The 14,076-nt window shown below is 43.1% G+C and overlaps 1 long non-coding RNA gene across 1 annotated transcript in view; it reads left to right on the top strand.

Moving 5' to 3' along the window:
* The window catches only part of LOC129386469 (uncharacterized), a 62,365-nt gene extending 50,491 nt beyond the window's left edge, over positions 1 to 11,874 (top strand). Inside the window, exon 3 of the long non-coding RNA XR_011893918.1 lies at positions 11,467 to 11,874. This is a non-coding gene — a long non-coding RNA (uncharacterized lncRNA). The remainder of the gene's footprint in view (positions 1 to 11,466) is intronic.
* Positions 11,875 to 14,076: the final 2,202 nt, after the last annotated feature.

The raw sequence follows: 14,076 nt of genomic DNA, 5'->3' as shown, positions 1-14,076 counted from the left end.
TAAAAGGTATGTTCTTTTCCATCATTTTTCATAAACATATTATTTTGATGTTATTTTATTTCAGTTTCTAATGCCGCATTTTGGCAGGTTATTATAGCGCGAACTGTAACGACGTGAAATGTTTTAAGAACGATTTTCTTACCTTTTTCAGCTGCCCCGCGTCATGGGGTTCGCTTGAAGTTGCTATAAACACGAAGCGTACAAATACTTCGTTTTCACAGCGTTCGCAATGACCTAAGGTCTGGTAAATATTGTCTGATCATGAACTCATTCTTTGCTCTTTCCTACTCTGGCTGCACAGGATGAGAAACAATAAAATATTGAGCGTATAGCTTCACGGTTCACAATTACATATTTTTCAGCGAACCGGTTCACAATGACATAGGTTGCACTGGATAGACAAGTGCGAATGTGAAAGAAAATCATTCGCACCTGTTTAACCACTGCAACCTATGTCATTGTGAACCGGTATTTTTTGACACTGATATTTTGTTTTCGAGTAAAAGTAAACGAACACGTAAAATTACAGAAGCGTTCCATATAATAAGGCGTGCATAAAAATGCATCAGTGAGCCATTGGTTCCTATCACTGACAAAGCATTTGTATTCTTGAATGCTGCTTCAAGCTCTGTCATCTGTTTATATAAAAATGGATGACACGTTTTGCACATGCTCGGTGCAGCTAGCTGGCGCTGTTACGTTCATTCCTTCCAAAAATAACCAGCTTTGAGTAAGCGCTCGCGTGTCCACCTTCTCTGCGTCCGTGTCTATTGTGCGTGCTACAAATTTCACCATGAATAAACCATGTAATTAACTTTTTTAGTGAGTAACTCATTTATGCAGGTAATTGGTAGAGAAACCCATTTTGTACACTTTCCTAATTTTAATAACACGTAGTAAATACAACGCAGCAAAGGATATGCATTGAATAATGTGCCCAATCCTTCCCATCTCCTCTGCAAGTAAACAGGGATGACGGTCACAATTTTAGCATTCATGTGAACCTTAAAAAGCTGTTCTATGTATGTGATATGCTAACCTGAACATGATGTTAACACTGACCATCTTGTTTCTGTGCAGGGTTGGTTCATTCTGCAAGCATTCTGAGACATCAGCTTGCATAATCGATGCTTGCTAGAGATTCTGCGGCAGCTGCCATGCCGTAATCAACTAAGTCATTATTCATTTTTTTAAATTTCTCTACTGCTTCTCTCACAATTCTGTGTAAATATTTTCGTGTGAATAAACTTCTTCCTGTGCAAACTTGCATTTGTTTTCCATTTACGTGCACCTTCTAGGTTGCATACTGCCTTTTACCAACATGTTCACACATACTGACAAATGTTTACACTATGCTACTAGGTCGTATGTGGGACAAATGTTACTAGGGGAATAGTAAGACGTCAATAGCAAGTACATAAGCACATGTAAGTAAAATATTGCCAGAGTGTTACTAAAGAGCCTAAAGACTTGTGTTCGTTGACGGTTAGTAGAATGTGTACAGACCATCTATGAACATGCTTCAGTTGAAGTACGGTAGCCAATTCTTGATAGGAACCAATTCTTGATAGGATGTTACTAGGGTGTATAAAGACAAACGTTAATAGGTGATTGGTAGGAAGTTGGCAGAACGTTTACAAACATTGTTCAATTGGAAGAATGTTAATATTTCGTATAAAGAAAGCTTGTTAATAGGGGATTGGTAGGAAGTCAACAGAAAATATATGAACATTTTTCTTTTGAAAGAATGTGAATACGGTGTATAAAGAAAGCTTGTTAATAGGGGGTTGGTAGGAAGTTAACTGAAAATATATGAACATTTCTCTTTTGAAAGAATGTTACTAGGGTGTATAAAGACAAATGTTCATAGGAAATTGGTAGGAAGTTTAAAGACATCCTATGAACATGTTTCTATTGAAAGTTGGTGGCCAATTGTTTCTAGGGTGTTACTAGAGCGTTGTTAGGATGTATAAAGACAGCTGGTAGGATTTCAATTGACTGTTGGTAGGTTCTAGTAACAAAAGTCTATAGACTGTCTAAAAAATGTTGCTAGAAATTTTTATAAGGGTAGGGCTTTTAACGCGATAGCGTTAAGGGCCCCGTGTCGCAGAAAATCTGATGTCGGCGCCGGAGAGGGTGGAGTAGTCCGTGACGAAAATTTTGCAAATATATTGAGGTCTACATATATGCCAAACCTTGCTATATCACATGCAGCGCATGTAGGTTGTATTGGCACATCATTCAAACGCTAATGCTGCTCATTCTCGACAATGTTTTTCCTAGAAATTAGCAAATGTTATGATAGAAAACGCCTGACAGCGCATGCCTTTTATGTTAAATGTTCTGCGACTTAAACGTGCGAAAGAATAACAGAAACATGAAAATGAAGAAGAAAATAAACTTTATTAAAAAGAATGGTCTGGCAGGTTTTGTTGTAGTGCCCTCAAGTGGCGGCTCGAAGACCTTGGACTCGCGCTAAATCTTCGGCTTGCTGGACGGCCCAAAGCTGAAAGTGATGTAATTTTTTTTTTTTTTTTTGGTGTGGCATTGCACGCTTTTCGAAATCGGCCCACGCGGGAGGCGGCGTTTCAACCAGAAAGCTCGTCTTCGTGTATAACGTTCGCGGTAAACATATAAACGTATAACCGCGGTAAACAACACAAGCAGCCGGCGATCTATGAACACTCTCGCGTTCCACTATTAAAGGCGCAGCTGCAGCGTTCTCCAAGTTGTTGAGGGGCAGAAAAAGCTGCTGAGATTTCTAAGTAACGAACCGAATAGCCTAAGAAGCTTTGTTCTTGTGCCATGGGTCGGTGTGCAGAATAACGTACCTGTATTTATCACGCGGCAATTCCTAAACAGGTCTAATTGGATTTGCTTCGAATACACAATGCAAGCTACGACACTACCGTTGAAATATTGTTCCACATTGACCTCTCTTCCTTCCTTCAAATAAATTATCTCCCTGTCCTAAATTATCTCCCTCTCAAATAAATTATCTCCCTGAAGGATAAGCTGTCGTGAGTGCGGTCCATTATAACCACCTGTATGTCTAAACACAGAAGCGATCATTACGGAAGTCTGCAGTGTTTAACTTTCTTATCAAGTCTAGGACTGTTCCCCCTACACATGTCTATGTTTTCAAACACTTTGATCGAAATAGGCGGTTCTTCTCCTTATAACTTGTTCTTGGTTAAGTTCGTTGAAATTTGTTGAAGAAATTGTAGTACAGGAACACAAACACGAAGAATAGAGGACCGAATGCGTCAGCGGCACGTCTGTCTGCTATTCGGAAGTGAGATTCGGTGTTTCCAATTTGTTTCTTTGCCTTGCTCGGCCTGCGTGCATGTGCATTATTGTGTACGTCCTCTCTGCTCGCCTGAAGAACTCCAATGAAGCGGTTCTCCTCGTTCCCTTCGAAGGACACTTCCTTCATTTATGATCTGTTCACACACTCACCTTCAAGCATGAAAACTGTCAATTCGGTCGATATGTTTCCGGTCGCATTGAAGAGTTCGTAAGTATAAATTTGCGTTAGTTTCTTACGGCAAATTTAAGCCTAGTCCGGCAGCTGGTCCTTTAAATTACCAGTTATGACAAAACTTTGAGGAGAAGAAGGGCACCTGTGAAACATATAGCAGGCATTTGAAGAGCTTATGTTTTTGGCTTCCCTTCAGCGGAAGCACATAGTATAAAATACTCGCCAGGCAAAAAAAATTTGAAGATAGCGTCACGTGACAATATGTAGGCCTAATCATAACATAAATAATAAATCATGCCAAAACAACAACACGCGGAATGGCAGGCAGTAGTTTCAAGTCATTTCACGTGGCTGCACGTTGTTAGTTGTCTGTTCATCTCCTGCACAACTAGGAACATGTAATTCTCAATAGCGACGACGCTAGATAAAAATGCTCACGTTACAGCAGGGACAGTGTTTGCAGCTGTTGAGTCCGACAAATAAAGGCATCGTGTGTGGCGAGCAAAAAGCTAAGGAATACGGCGGGAACTCCAGTGGTCTCCGCTACAGAGCGCTTCTACGACCCGAGAACGGTGCGGCGTAATTCGCCCAGAGTTCAAAGCGCGTTGTGTCCGTTTCGTGCGGAGACCCAGATGAGGTTCCCTTGAGAAGGCTGACTGCATAACCTAATGTTCCTAGCAAGTTGTTTCTTTTCTTCCATATGGCGTGAACTCTTCTAACGCCTCCGTAAGACTGATTCTGACGTAATTTGACTGAGACTTTTTAGATATTTTGCAAAAGATGATGCCTAGTAGTATATAATCTAAATGCGTAGAATAGTTTGGTTATATACAAGTACAAACAGTTATATTAGTAGAACTATATGAGTACTATAGGTACACCACACTGATTATTAGAATAAAGCATAACAAGGCTGATTATGAATGCAACAGAAATCGAATACATTTTACCACACTAACCTAAACAACTCAAGCATTGGTATAATCTTTATATAGTTACTTGAGCACAAACACATCACAGCTAAGATGTGAAATTACTAAGGAATAGTTTTTCACTAGAGCGAAGATATCATTACCGATATCAGGTACAGAGTAGACAAGTGTTTGTGCTGAAAACCACACAACGAATCTAAACAAAAGGTCACTTTCTCTCTACAATGCGTGTTTTTATATAGGGAGTGTTGGGCTCGACGCCCTTTGTCACAAGAGGCAGTCAAGAAATGTGTGCGCGAGCGCGCGTGAGTGGGCGGCCGGGGATCCATCACCAACGTAAAGCCCCAAATAAGCCACAAAATGTGGAAGAAGGCGGCAGCTGCGTGGGTTAGCCGGTGACCATGCGGAAGCCGTTCGGACACGCCGAATAAACAACGCGTTGGGGAAAAAAGCTCAGTTCCTTTCTACTCTGCGAAGAAAAATGACCGGTGAAGCTGTGTATGCGGGCCCCTTAATGGCGAACTGCACCTTTGCCGCGGGTCGGGCCGGCATTGCACTACCTTCGGGACCGGTCTACGTAATAACATTTTATTCTAATATGTCCGCGTCGATCACAGCGCATACTCGACAGCACAAATGCCGGTGATGTCTGACGCGGACCCCGGAGGAGACGGCTCGAGTTTTGTGCCGACATACGGACACGATCTTGGAGCAAATAGGCCTTAACAGCTTCGCTATAAAAAAAAAAAGCCAGGGTTGATTTCAGAGCTAACCGCCCCAATTTCCTGAAAACGACTCATTACCGGCCAATAACAACGACCCGGGGAGAGCCAACCAGTGAAGCATCATCGAGGTAATTGGTAATGTCTGCAACTGCCCGGGTGCTGAGCTGAGAGCGCCCGGACACATCTTGTCATACGAGAGGAGCATTTAAAGTGGCTGTGAGCAGCAGACGGAACTTGCACTGGAACGAGATGTGATGGTTGCAACTCTATCTCTGTGTTTAGCACCTTCGTGATATCCATCCTTCTAAATAAACGTAAAAAGTTCGTTCAATTCTATGACACTAACCTGATCATATTGTCGTTTTAATGGTTGCCCTGCAGAAGTACGAAAATGAGAAACACTATTCGGGTCACGAACACGACTAGGTAGTAAGACGTTAGCCAAAGAATACATTTTTTAGGAATATACCATAGTCCTTACATTGTTTGATTTCTGGCGAAGGGTTATTCCGTACAGCGGCTTCATTTTTTTATTTTTATTTTATCAAAGGTGTTTATTGCATGTTGTATGATGCAGCTGCCTACATTTTTTACGACATTGACATAGAGTGTGGAAAAGTTTGCAGGTTTGTGTCATCATGCGCAATCACATCGCAATTTCCAACAATCTGTTTTTTTCGAGCAGTCGCAATAAAACTTTCATCTGCCTGAAATTAAACGACGTAGTTTTAAACGCTGTACTTTTATGACTGGTTCGTTTGTAACCTTACGTGCATTCAACTAACGTCGTCAGGCACTTCTTAGAACAATTTTACAAATGCAGAAATAATCCAGACACCGCTTACCTTGCGACAGTCGTATCCTTAAAGACCCCCCCTCCCCCATTCTTCCCTATAAGTGGACTTCGATGCATATAGGGTTCCTCCAAATCAGCAGGTAAAAGGAGGCGTTATTTCTTAGACACAGTTATAAGGCTCCCAGTATTCTGCATAGAAATCTTCCGGTGGGGCTGTAATTGGTCCACAAATTTTTAAGTATCATTACACATTGCAGCGCCTCTGCCTCTAGCATTAGGTGGTGGTGGTGGTGTTCTATAAGACGACGTAAGGATGGCGTATATAGCCGGAAATGTCGGAGCTGACATTGGCGGACATAGGTATGATGGTGTACATAGCCGGAGCTCGCCCTCCCCGGAAGGAGGAGGGGGGGGCAGCTCATGAGTACAGTATTGATCTTTAGCCCCATTTACAGCTGAGCAGTAACATTTCAAGCATAGATTATATCTGCCCCAAACTATGGGTCAGCCAGTGTGTTGCGCATTCATGTATAACTGTTTCTTCTTATTCCTTAACCTTCGAATGTGTTGGGTGAACCGTAGGTAAGATTTATCACCTGATATTTTGATTAGTCGGATAGAATTTTTACTAATGAGCAGAGTTTTGCCTTGAAAAGAACGCGGTTTTCTTTAACTAACACAGGAGAAAACAAAGGCAATAAAGTGTCAGAAGGAAACGTCTCGAGTTCCTCGTTTATTTTGTAGCAGTCGCTTTTTTTTTAGTCACGGGTAGTTTTCATAGTGACGCTTGTAGACTGCAAGGCGACACTAAGAGTATGTTGAAGCAACTTATGGTCACTTAAAGCCTTCTAAGTAAGTCACTTTACCAAATGTTCCAGGTGCGCTAGTGAGAACTAAGTCTCAAATGTTATTGCCGCGGGTGGGTTGGATGACCACTCGGAATAAATTATAATCTAGCTTTAAATAAACGAATTCAGTTGACGATCGACAGGATGATGATAGGGAATTTCAATCTTCCACCGAGAGATTGATCTTCAAGGAGACAAGTGATATCAGCCTGACAGATGTGAATTGCGCTTGCAATGCTACTGCGCAGTTCAAGGAGAAAGCACTGAATCGAATCGGGAGGGCGATAACAGTCCTCATAAAACACTTTGTGGTTCGGGTTAGGCATTCTGCCCATACGATCATATATCAATACAGGAATCGGTTTTAACGACATGTGATCTATAGTTCGTTTGACGCCCAAGAATATGCCACCACCTCTTTTACCAATCCCGTCACACCTATATATGTTGCAAGAATTATTGCGAGGGAATATTTTGTTAGTGATTAGTCCGGAATATAGCCTCGTTTCAGTGAGTACAATGATACCAGATTTGCAGCCATCAAGAAACGAGGCAAAACGATCGCACTTGGGTAGCAGGCTTCTAATACTTGTGAATGATGGTGACAATGCTGGCGTGGTTGTAGGTGACTCAGACCTTCGACCGATCGGATTGCACGGTGTGGTTTGTAGCTATCTGCTACGAAGGACTATATTTTTACTAGTGTTTTCAAAAACATAATTTGCATCCTCAATGCGCAGTCGGTCCGTACAAAGACTTGGCTTTTTCCTTAGCAATTGCAATCAAGTGCCTACTTTCGTCTCGAGTAGTTGGTGAAAAATCTGTGCTGATAGAGAAGCTGGAGCCTTTAAATTTTCGTGCAGAAGACAGCATCCTCCCTTTGTCTTTAAAGAAGGTCATTTTAGCTATAACAGGCCTTTTCATGTCTTCCGAATACTTTTCTATCCTATGGACTCTTTCAAACTGAGCAGTCGACCCTTCGATGCCCAATTTTTCGGAGCAGAATTCATTAACCCTTTGTTTTAAAGCAGACCAGTCTTCTTTAGCTTTGTCTTCTAAAACAAAGAAGAGCAGGTTAGATCGCCTCATTCGGTTTTCTGTATCGTCGCATCTAGAAGTTATTTTACTCCACCGATTAGATACGTCCCGCAATGTTTGAATACACGATTCAGACTTGGTAGCTTGTTGACATAGGATATCTGTCTCGAACAACGATATCTTTGTTTTTATTAATTTAATTCATTTCCCAGTGGCTGCGCGTCATTCGTTCGCGTGTTTCAAGCCAGCGCGCAGAGCCCTATCGTTAGCTTCAGCTTGCGTGCCGTTTCCAAGGCAGTAGCAAACGCATCTGCTTCTGCCTTGAACATGGGGCCAGGATACTGCTCAATGTCGCCCGCGAGGACAAGTAAGAGCTAAAAAAAGGCAAAACAGATTTTCGATAACAATGAGACCGACCGTTTAACCGCGTCAGTCCAATCTGTCGGGAACGACACCGCTATAATATAATAATCACTAGTCTTAGCGGAACGAACACCTTCAAAGTAACTAACTTAAATCTGAAATTCTCATAACATCAACCACGGCACAAAACACATTACGCCAGCAGCTGACCTTAATTCACTTCACCTCACCTATCCCTCCATTTCAAAAACTTTTTCTGCCTACTACTCAATTTAATATATTCTTTCGTGTTTTTACGTTTATCAACTGTACGACCCCATTTTCCCAAGTACACATGGACCCGCCCGCTTCTGGGCACCTCACTCTCGTATTTGTTATTCCGGTTTTGGTTCACCCCCTTTTTTTGTCGGTTTTAATTATGTATGTTTTGACACACGCTCACCAACACATTCCCAAGTTCCAGACGCCAGGATGACTTTTTCGGCACCTCATTCACACAGAGTATCGCCATTTTTGTATGCCGCCGTAACGACACCTACTTGAGCTACTGGTGCTAACGTCCCTTGAAAGACCATGCCGTTCCTTTCCAGTTGCCCCATGCATTCAAACCCAGACTCCTTGTCGCCATCATAACTCTTTCGAAATTACTCGATGCATCGCTGCTACGCTACTAATGTCATTCTTTCAAGTGACGTCTTTTGGGGTCTTTTTTTCTTACTCGCGCACTGACCGCCTCTTGTAAAGCCACAGTAACATGCCGCCAACGACACCCCTGAATGCTCCCTAAACTCTCGCTTCCCCCACAGCCTCCCATGCCATTCTTCTTTTTCTTTTCTTGTTCTTTTTTTCTCTCTTGGTGACCTTGTTGTTTTTTTCTCTTTTCTCCCCGCCTTCCCACTCTCTCGCTCTTCCCACTCGTCTTGGAAACCACGCTCCGTAACGACAGGCGACAGCGCTCATTCTCTTTGAAATCTCTCCCTTTAAAACCAGCCGCCACCGAAAACAATCGCACGTGAGGTCACTCGGCTAACCCTTTAAAACTAACATGCCGAAGATGACGAGGCCGCCTTTGACGACGATAGGTCCTCCTATCGAAACGTTGGCCAGCCTTTCTGAGGCACCTTATCCCTGTTTATAACCTTTATATCACAGTGTGCTATTCCATCTGTCAGCCCCTTTCCTGACTTTGGATAACTTTCAATAGGGGAATTCTTGAGAAAGGCACGATTTAAATGGGGTCATGCCCGAAGTGAACGATGACTGGTTAGCCTTTAAATACCCCCCCTCCCCCATGCCAGTGTTGAATGTAGTCGTAGTGGTTCCTGGTTGCCAGACGAGCGATTGGGCGGTGCCCGTGCTTGGTGTTGCGTTCGTCGCCACGGGACATGCAGTAAGTAGGCCAATTTCACCGTGTTTGTAGGGACCGAGACTGTCGAAGCTGAAAGCACATATCATGACAATCTGCAATAACGGCATTCGTGAGAAAGACATGTTTGAAGTGGTGTCGTGCCCGAAATGAAAGATGGCTCGCTGGACTTTAAATCCCCTCCTCCCCCTGCCAGTGTCGAATGTAGTCGTTAGGGTTCCTGGTTGCCAGACGAGCGATTGGGCGGTACCCATGCTTGGTGTTGCGTTCGTTGCCGCAGGACATCCAGGAAGTGGGCAAGTTTCACCGAGCTCGTAGGGTGCGAGACTTCCGGAGTAGAAAGCACATGTCATGACAATCTGCAATAGCAGCTTTCGTGAGAAAGACATGCTTGAAATAGTGTCGTGCCCTGTCTACGGGATAGACAACCGCCCAAATTCTGAATCCAGAAAGCCTTCATTTCGGCTAGGCCCTGACTGCGTTATTTTGGCAATCTCCTTACTGAGCCACTTTTATTGAACATTTCCTCTGTGCTGCGTTACAGTAAGGCAGCCCCGATGCTACCTCCAGAATCCCTTTCCTCATTTTTTTTCACCGAACCAAATCTTCTTGGGAAAGCCTTTACTTGCTATTTTTACTGAGCGAGGGCTTCTTGGCAATGTTTACCCATGTGATGACGCATATGTACACGCGCTATTACTTTCTTGCCGACTGACAGACAAGAAAAACGCGGCTACGAATTTTCGCTGAGAATGTCGGTGTCTGTACAACATTCGTAGTACAAGCAAACTTCTATGTATATAGCTTACGAGATAATAGTGCAGCGCACCTTACTTGCCGCACGCGCGTCACTGAGTCTCAAGGTCATGACCACTTAATATGTAGAGCCACTTGGCTAAGCGTGAAGCAAAAAAACATGTTAACCCATCTGAAGAATACTGCAAGACGGTCACAAATACCTTACTGCCGACTTAAATCTCGACGGCGTTCATGAGTAGCATTATGTGGATTTCCATAACAAATATATTGAGGCATAAACATCTTGCTGTTTTAGGAATGCATTTTCTGCGAAGTTCATGTTTCAAAACGCAGACAGAAATGACGGATTACAATCGAAAAGGAATGTTAAAGCTTTTTTTTTACTAAGTTACAAGAGGAAAGCAGAAATCGTTCCTCGAGTAATGATAGCCGAGAGAGCGGACACGCAGTCGACATTATACATCCTGGCATTGATGCTTGTTTCTAGATGTCTGCCATTGTTATACCGGGATTTTGTAGCCGCCGCCACCACTTAGATAAATTGAGCTCACAATTACGGCTTTCGAAGCGTAAGCAGCACGTGCAATGAGTACAATAGGTGCTGTGCAGAACAAGATGTCCATGACGTTTTCCCGGCCCTGCAATTTCTTCCAATGCAAGAAATTACTAAAAACGTGGCCTTCAAGATCTGCTGCTGTCACCCTAAAAGAGCAGTAGCTGCGGCGTAGAGTTGAATACCACCTATTAACAGATGAACATTGGCGCGTCGCGGGAAAGACATGATCAAAGCAACAGAAAATTTTTGTGCATGCTTTATGGCAGGAATAGCCTAATAAGGCACTCTGGGAAACCTGTAGGATATGTTTCTGTTTCTGACGCTGTGAGGCCTATAGATTAACAATGTTGCACACAAGCCTGGTAGGCAAGAAAGTTGCGCGGCTTTCCGGTAATATACTACGGATATGCGTGTCGAAAGGAGGTTTTTTTTTTTTTTTGTTGGAGGGGCAGGAGATGCGGAGGCACAGCACCATTTGTCAAAAATAATTTAATGCTTTCAAACGAATTGCACCTTACGCTCACCAACAATCCCATAATCACAAGTACATATTTGTGCTTAAATTTGCTTGGTTTAATGAGATAAGTTTTTTTTTTTTTCAGGTAGTATTCTGATGGCAAGTTTCAAACTTTTTTTAAACATTGCGCTTCCCTGCCTGATGCTACCGTTCGGTAAGTGTGCCTGCTTATTAGCTAGTGCACGGTTCTGACATAAGTGTGAATAACATTACAATCACCTCCGAAAAAAATTAGGATGTCTGTGGGCAGCAAATGCCTGATGATTGGCGTAGCTGTCATTTTGCATGCTGGGAAACCTGTTTGTATTGGTACGAATTATGCAGTGAAAAAGCAATCGGTACCTAAATATTCTCAGTGCAAAAAATATGCACCTCCGAAATTTAAGCATAAACCTTTTATTTTATTACCGCCTGCTGCACTTTCCTTCTCAATGTTGGGCACGTCTGCTAGTTTATATCATGATCCCTACTTCTATTGCATCTATTAGGTAATACACAGCATTGTATTTATTCGAGTTTAAATCCTTACTTTTACTGGTTCAATTGGGATCCATAAAGCAAATTTTTTGTTCCTTATATAACAATGTATAGCCCAGTAGAAGACCTATAAGACCGGCAGAAATGTCTATGGGATCTGCAAGCTTTGCTCTGGGATCTGTAGTTCTTCTTTTATAATATTAGAAATTTCTGTCAAAATTTTACCTTAGTTATTGCCGCTGGTGGCCTACGACCGCCAGCGCTTCACCGCTTCTGTTTCCTGTCGGTTTGATCTATCGTAACAAAAAGAAAATAGATTTTTTTTCCTTTGCCTTTCCACTGCTCTTCACAGTCTAGCCCCTCTGCCACATGGTGCGTTGGTAGCATGGCGACGTAATCATCAAAAATGCCAAACCACCTATGACCCACGCACGTGTGATACTACTTTTAAAATCACGTTTATTAGCCAGGTTGTAAAACTCGGTTATGCTGTTCCTTACCCCGAATGGATGGATGGATGGATGGATGGATGGATGGATGGATGGATGGATGGATGGATGGATGGATGGATGGATGGATGGATGGATGGATGGATGGATGGATGGATGGATGGACGGATGGACGGACGGACGGACCGACGGATGGATGAATGGATGGATGGATGAATGGATGGATGGACGGATGGACGGATGGACGGACGGACGGATGGATGGATGGATGGATGGATGGATGGATGGATGGATGGATGGGTGGATGCTATGAGCGTCCCCTTTGGAACGGGGCGGGGGATTGCGCCACCAAGCTCTAACTATTATACTGCCTAATGTCCTACCTAGGTTAAACAATAAAGCAGGAAAAAAAAAACACTATGAACTGCCACACCCAAGCTTTCTGATCCCCTATTGTGAACTGTGCTATTGCGAACTGTAAGTCTCCGTTTTTTGTCGTTTCCCTACTCTTCTTCCACCAATCCTCCAATCACCTCCTACTAATGCCTACTGCGGACATGTTTATTTTTCCACTGCTCCAGCGGAACCCAAGGACTTCAAGGAGGCGAGTGGTGCCTAAATCGACCGCTGGGTAGACGTCTTCACATTCTAATAAAATATGCTCCATAGTTTCCTTAGCTTTAACGCAGCAAGCACATGCTTCTTCTTCCTTATGTCTAGCTTTATAGGTGCGTGTTCTAAGGCATCCCGATCCCGCTTCGAAAAGTAATAAGCTTCCCTTTGAGTTATCATAAATTGTTTATTTCCTGATTTCGTTTTTTCCTATTAAGTAGTTATTCATGGCAGGTTTATTTTCCATTGCCGCCACCCATGAGATTATTTCAGCCTCTCTTACTTTCCGCTTGCCATTCGTTGTTGCTGTGTTGCCCGCCCTACAGGCTGCATACTTGCTGGTAAGCTTCCTAGGTCTTTTCCTGCACTATGAACCAGTTTTTCCATACAGATACCTGAACCCTCTCCCAGCCCATTCACTTTCTTCCATATTCCTCAGCCGTTCTTCATACTCAATTTTACTGCGAGCTTCGCTCACTTCAAAACTAGTCCAGCCCGTATCACCCTGCAGAGCTTCGTTTGTACTGTTCCCGTGAGCGCGCCCAATGCGAGGCGACCCACTGACCTTTGGTTCCCATCGAGTCCTGAGTGTACCCCTTATTTAAAGCAAACAACCGCATTTCTAAAAGTAAGTCGTGGAGCCATTACACCATTCCACATACATCGGAGGACCTCGTACCGATTGTATCCCCATAGCGCTCTGTGCTTCATAATGGTTGCATTTCTCTTCCCCTTCACTGTTATTGTTTTTTCCTGCGTTTACAGATATATATTGCCTTCGTTTATCCATATACCAAGGTATTTATATTCTATAACCCGAGCTATTTCCTGGCCCTGTATCTCCACTGTCTATTCACTGTTTTCATTGAATACCATAACACCTGATTTTCTAACACTAAATTTCAAACCTAAATGGTTGCCTTCCTGCCCACAGAATTAGCCAGACGTTGCAAATCACTTTGCTTGTTAGCTAGCAACACAATTTCGTCCGCATAAAATAAACCTCGCAGCTGCTGCTCTACTTCTGTACTCCCCTGTTTCTATGAGAGATTAAACCCAATATTACTTCCTTCGAGCGCCCTCTCCGTCCTCACCAAGTACATCATAATCAGCAGCGGGGATAAAGGGCACCCCTACCTCAGTCCCTTGTTGATGTG

This window comes from Dermacentor andersoni, chromosome 4 (assembly GCF_023375885.2).
Source record: "Dermacentor andersoni chromosome 4, qqDerAnde1_hic_scaffold, whole genome shotgun sequence".
Lineage (NCBI taxonomy): Eukaryota > Metazoa > Arthropoda > Arachnida > Ixodida > Ixodidae > Dermacentor > Dermacentor andersoni.
This window is presented reverse-complemented; position numbering and strand designations above follow the sequence as displayed.